A 6,044-nucleotide genomic window follows, 5' to 3' on the forward strand; every position below is an offset into this window, starting at 1 on the left:
CACAGGGTTGTAAATTTCCTTTCTCATTGATTTGAAGTAATACCGCTCCAACAGCCACATCACTCGCATCGGCTTGGATCACGAAAGGGGCATCCATGTCCGGGTGCTTAAGCACTGGTTCTGCAGCAAACAGTCGCTTCAGCTTTTCAAAGGCAGTTTGGCATTCCATGGACCACTCCGCAGTTTGCTAGGCTTTGGTTTCGCCTCCCCCTTAGTTTTTAAGAGATTGGTGATAGGCATTGCTATCTTAGCAAAAGACGGGATGAATTGCCGGTAAAAGTTGGCAAATCCTAAGAAGCTTTGAAGTTGCTTTCGGGTGCGCAGTGGGGCCCGCTCCAACACAGCCCGTACCTTTCCTGGATCCATTTCAATGCCTTCGTGCAAAGTGCGATACCCCAAATAGTCGATTTTCTCTTGATGAAACTCACATTTGGACAGTTTAGCATATAATTTGGTGGCCTGCAGTTTCTGTAGGACTGAACGCACCAGTCTCACATGTTCATCCCGAGTTTCTGTGTAAATAAGGATGTCAACAAGGTAAACCAAAACCCCCTTGTATAAATGTTCGTGTAGCACCTGATTGATCATCTGCATGAATACGGCTGGAGCCCCCCTGTTGGCCAAAGGGGAGAACATTGAACTGGAAACAACCCATCGGGCAGTTAAAAGTGGTTTTCCACTCATCCCCTTCTTTAATTTGGATTTGGTAATACTCTTCTCTCAAGTCCAATTTCGTGAAAATTTTCCCTTTAGCCAGGTGGGCTAACATATCCTTCATTAGGGGGAGGGGGTACACGTTTTCCATGGAAATTGCGTTCAGGTTTCTATAGTCAACTACCAAACATTTGGAGCCATCTTTCTTTTCACAGAACAACACTGGGGCTGCTACCCGAGGTCTAGCGGGTTGGATGAAACCACGTTTCAAATTTTTATCGATAAACGATCTCAGCTCTTCCAATTCCCATGGTGTCATTGAATATAGCTTTGGTTTCGGGAGCGTCACCCCCGGCAGAATTTCAATACTACAATCTGTTGATCGATGAGGGGGGAGCTCATCTGAAGCCTTTTCGCTGAACACTTCTTTTAAGTCCCAATATTCTTTCGGAATCTTTTCCTCCCCCACCAAGTTTTCGGTACCTGTGGAGGCTAGCTCAACCGGATTCTGAAACCCCTGTCGGGATGGCTCCTCCCCTTCCGGTCGCCGATTGGTGCATATGCGTAATGACCCCTTCCTCCAGTTCACATGAGGATTCCACTTGCGGAGCCAGGGCAATCCTAGTATTAATAGTTGCTCCATTCCAGGGGCCACAATAAAACATAAAGTCTCTTTATGCTCCCCCATGGTCATCTCTAGGGGTTCCGTTATGAAGCGTGCAGGGCAACCCCCCGCCACAGATCCATCTAATTGGCAAAAGGCTATGGGCGTTTCTAAAATTCTCAGTCTGATGCCCATCTCCTCGACCACTTTCATGTTGATTACACATCTCGTGCACCCAGAGTCTAGCAAGGCTAACATCTCTCCTTCGGTCCCTGAAGTGGGTACCCTTAATTCTACTGGAATGGTCATGGGGCCCTTATTTGGACTTACCAGGAAGTCATACTCCGAGTTGGATTCACTATCTTCAAGGAAGGTTGGAGGTCCCAGCTCTTCTCCTGCCGGAGGGGCGACCTCTACAACTGCCCCCGTCTTTAGCGTGGTTTCGCGAGGCTTGGCTGGGGGATTTTCAGATTTCCTCCCTCCTCTCTGCGCCCCCTTTGGATCCAGCTTGACCCTGCAGTCCGCAATCCAGTGGCCCTCCTTCCCACATCGAAAACAGGCAGTGGATTTGGGTCTTGCCATCACTCCTCCCTTCGGAGGCTTAGGGGCCTCTTGGAAGTGTGTGGGGGATGGCTTGCTCCATCCAGAGCCCCCCCCTGCATCTGCTTCGGGTCAAATCTATTTCCACTTCTTCCGCCAGCAAGTACCACAGTTGCAAATCATTAGGGTCCCTTCTGGAGATACACATCTGGTATACGTCTTCATTTAGACCATCTTTGTAGGCTTCTATCAGGGCTCCCTGGGACCAGCCTTGGATATGGCATGTCAGCTGTCTAAACTCTTGGGTGTAGTCGGCCACTGATCTCCTCCCTTGATTTATGGTTTTCATCCTGATCCTGGCTTTTCGCTCCGCTAGTGGGTCCTAAATCTTGCCCGCAGCGCAGTCATGAATACGTTATAATTCAGCAGTTGGGGGGAGTTATCATTATACAAAGTCACCATCCACTCTGCAGCTATTCCCTCCAGGGCCCTGGTAACACATCTCACTTTGGCTGCTTCTGAAGTGAACTCTTCCCTGTATTCTTCCATATAGCTACAAACTTGTGCTAGGAAGAAACCCAAGTCTTTGGGATTTCCCCCAAATTTCACTTCTAATGGAGGCAGCTTGAGGACTCTGCATCTTCTAGGGATCACACCCACCGCTGGGCCCCCCGGGGCTGCAGCTGGCTGCTGCGCTGGCATAGGCTGAATTATGGGGGTGGGGGCAGCTTGACTGTCTCTGGCTAAACTTTCTCCCCCTTCCCCTTCATACCTTGGAGCGGCGTGGGGCTGTCCGAAGGCTTCATTTAGGAGCTGCCTGGCTTGATCCAGTAATAATTCTCTCTTCTCTCTCTCTTGCCATGGTGGCTCCTCTCTCCCACGCCATCGGGAAATGGTAATTCCAGGAGGGGGGGCTCTTCTGGATCCCTCCAGCCAACACCCAACGACCATCTGGGCTTCTCAGCTGGAACCTCTTCCAAAGTAAGGTCGGCTAGCAATTCAGCTGCTGGCACCTCCGGCATCAGTAACGACTACCCCCCCACAGCTCCCAGATCCTCCTGATCGCTAGCTGAAGATGACATGATATCAAACCCCCTCGGAAGAAAACTGGATATTTTCTCCGGGTGGGCTGGTGATGAGATTCAGAATAATGTCAGGTGGTGCTCCATTCGAGATTCAAGAAAAAAAAACTTAGACTCTTTAGATTAGAGCAAAGAAATCTTTTACTGAAAACGAAGTGGTAGCATCAAATAGAATTCTGAATCTAAGAAATTAGGCGCGCAGATCACATATACAAAGTGTTGGAAACGTTCCCACCCCTCATAGTCCAAATGAGTCTTCCAATTAAAAGTTGTGAATATGATCATGTGAGTATCTTCAGGTGGTGATGAGGCCTCTGTCCGTTGACCTTGACATATTTTGATAAAGATTTGCAGCTGAGCAGAGAAAAGAAAGCTAATCGAGGAATAGAAACTTAAGAGCAGGAATTTATACTCCCCCCCTCCTTATTTACACAACACAGGAATGTAACACCTCCAGCTCTCTTCCCAGACATATTCCCTCCCCCATTACTTATGGCAGCCAAAAGATGCAAAGCAGTAGGAAAGATCTCGAAGGCTGACACAGCTTTTCCGAAGGGGAATGGAATGGAGTGGGGTGGAGTGGAATGGAATAGAATAGAATAGAATAGAATAGAATAGAATAGAATAGAATAGAATAGAATAGAATAGAATAGAATAGAATAATCTATCAAAAAGTTTGTCTTGAAGTTCAATTTCAAACTGGAACATATAGTCTTCTTTGACAAGTGTAGTTGACAAATACAGCAGTAATTAAAAATCCATATTGGTTAATCAGTACTACGAAGATCATCTTTCAAGTATTACAAAGTCCATTCTGTGTGGCCCTCATTTCCCCCCTGGGGAAGAAGGCATTGCCAGAGAGGAGGGTCCTGGGGAGGAAGGCATTCCCAGTTCCTCCTCCTCTTCTTCCAGGTCTTCTTCCTCTGACAGCATAGGTAGGTAGGTAGGTAGGTAGGCAGGCAGGCAGGCTGGCTGGCAGGCAGGCAGGCAGGCAGACATGCACACACACGCATAGATACTCATACACATAGATACACAAACACACACACACATACACTGTACATATGTACATACAACAGATACATAGATAGTAGATAGGAAGATAGTGAGATAATCAGACATATAGACAGAAATAATATAAAATGACAGGCAGGCAGGCAGGCATATAGACAATGAAACATTTGGAAACCAACCCAAAGCTTGAAAAACAAACCTTCATCCCCATCCTATACCTCAGCTACAGTTATTCGCCACTATTGCAGAGGTAGTAGCAATAGCAATAGCACTTGGACCTATATACCGCTTTACAGTGCTTTTACAACCCTCTCTAAGCACTTTACAGAGTCAGCCTCTTGCCCCCAACAATCTGGGTCCTCATTTTATCCACCTGGGAAGGATGGAAGGCTGAGTCAACCTTGAGCCTGGTGACATTCGAATTGCCAAATTGCAGGCAGCTGGCAGGCAGCAGAAGTAGTCTGCAGTACCGCACTCTAACCATTGCGCCACTGCGACTCTTATACATTGCTAAATTTACAGTTAAGTATTAGTTGTGTTCCACTTGATAAAAAATGTCCACAGAAGGGACCTAAAACAAAATAAATCAATGATATCAGCAAGTTGTCAACTCATAAAATATTCCTCTGGTCTTTAGAATTGCCAAAGGAAAGGGAGGGGGAAGCAGTGCAGCAGCTTGCAAAACCGAAACTGCATTCCATCAATGTTTTCATAGTTTCCAGGCGACTGAAGTTTCTGCCATGCAAAATTCTAACTGGAGAGCATGATTGATGACTTTTGGCTATGGATGTGTCCCATTGGAGAATACGAATTACGATACACCCAGGGGGTGGGGAAAAACCAGGGTCAAGGATGACAATGAATGATGTATCTCAGAGTCAGCTACACCCAGGCATGTCCTCTCCTAATAAATAATCTTTAAGCTTTTAAAATCCGGCTAGAAACTCATGATTTAGATGGGAGTAACTACCGGAGCCCTGACACAAGTATTGTGGGCCCAATTGGCAAAAGGAAAGTCAGGACCATATTGGTTGGAAACATGAAGAAGAGGCCTTCATCCTGCAGTGGATAGACAATGCATAAAATGATGATGATGATGATGATGATGATGATGATGATGATGATGATGATGATGGGTTGTCTTATATTTAATTTATAGTAAGAGATTATCTAATTATATATTTGTACCTGTGTTGAGGAAATTTGAGACTCTTTTTCCTCTGTCTTTTTTTTTTCTCTTTCAGTTTTCAACCTTTTCCCCTTTTGAATTTTCTCCCCTTGTTATTTTGTATGTTAGTTTATACTTTTTATTTATTTGAAATCTAATAAAGTTATATTAAAAATAGAGAGGGGTCATCCTGCGCTGCTGGCATTGACCTATTGTCATGTCCCTGGTGGAGACTGACTCTGAGCAGTCAGAGGAGGACCCAGGCCCATCCCCTCTCCATCCTAGGGCATGCAGGGAGGAGAGGATCAGGGTAAAACGTGGTCTACTTGGGAGGAGAGGGACATGATCCTCTTCATGGGTTGCAGGTGTGACATGTGCATAAGAGTTTGGACCTGCAGGCTAACAGACACCGGAGACAAATTAGTGTTTTATTCCTAAAGAAGGTTTATCCCTGGTTATCTTCCTGAACTTGGCAATTATCTATCCTGGTCTGTCGTGGAACTTTATTCAATGCAGTTTGTTTTTGGTTTTTGCTTCGTTATCAGCTCTTTGAATGTGGATTGTGTTTCTTTCCTTTGAAATGTTATTTTGAAAATAGTTTACTCCTCCACTGTGAACAATTAAACAGTGAAGCCAAGTTGAAGGCATTAAAGGACTTTTAGTTACATTTTGGGTTTTGTTATATTTCTGATATACTCTGGGTCATCAAACCTATCATGGGTACAGATGGGTTCAATCATGAATGGACATCTTTCCCAGCAGCGTAAGGGTTGAACTTTTATTCAAAGCAGCGATGAAATTGACATCCAGATTAGACTGTAGAGATGCATTCATTACTTTTTCAGAAACTTCTTCTGTGTCACAATGGGATTCAAACCCTGGTAGATATGATGCTTGTTTTCCTTGCAATTCTCAATTGCCTATATCTTTTTTTGATGGTGGAGATGATGGTTGCTTGTTTGTTCTGCTCATTCACTCTCCA

This window comes from Notechis scutatus, unplaced genomic scaffold (assembly GCF_049901735.1).
Source record: "Notechis scutatus isolate UNSWTSFEM ecotype Mainland unplaced genomic scaffold, rNotScu1.2 NSCUCTG21, whole genome shotgun sequence".
Classification (NCBI taxonomy): domain Eukaryota; kingdom Metazoa; phylum Chordata; class Lepidosauria; order Squamata; family Elapidae; genus Notechis; species Notechis scutatus.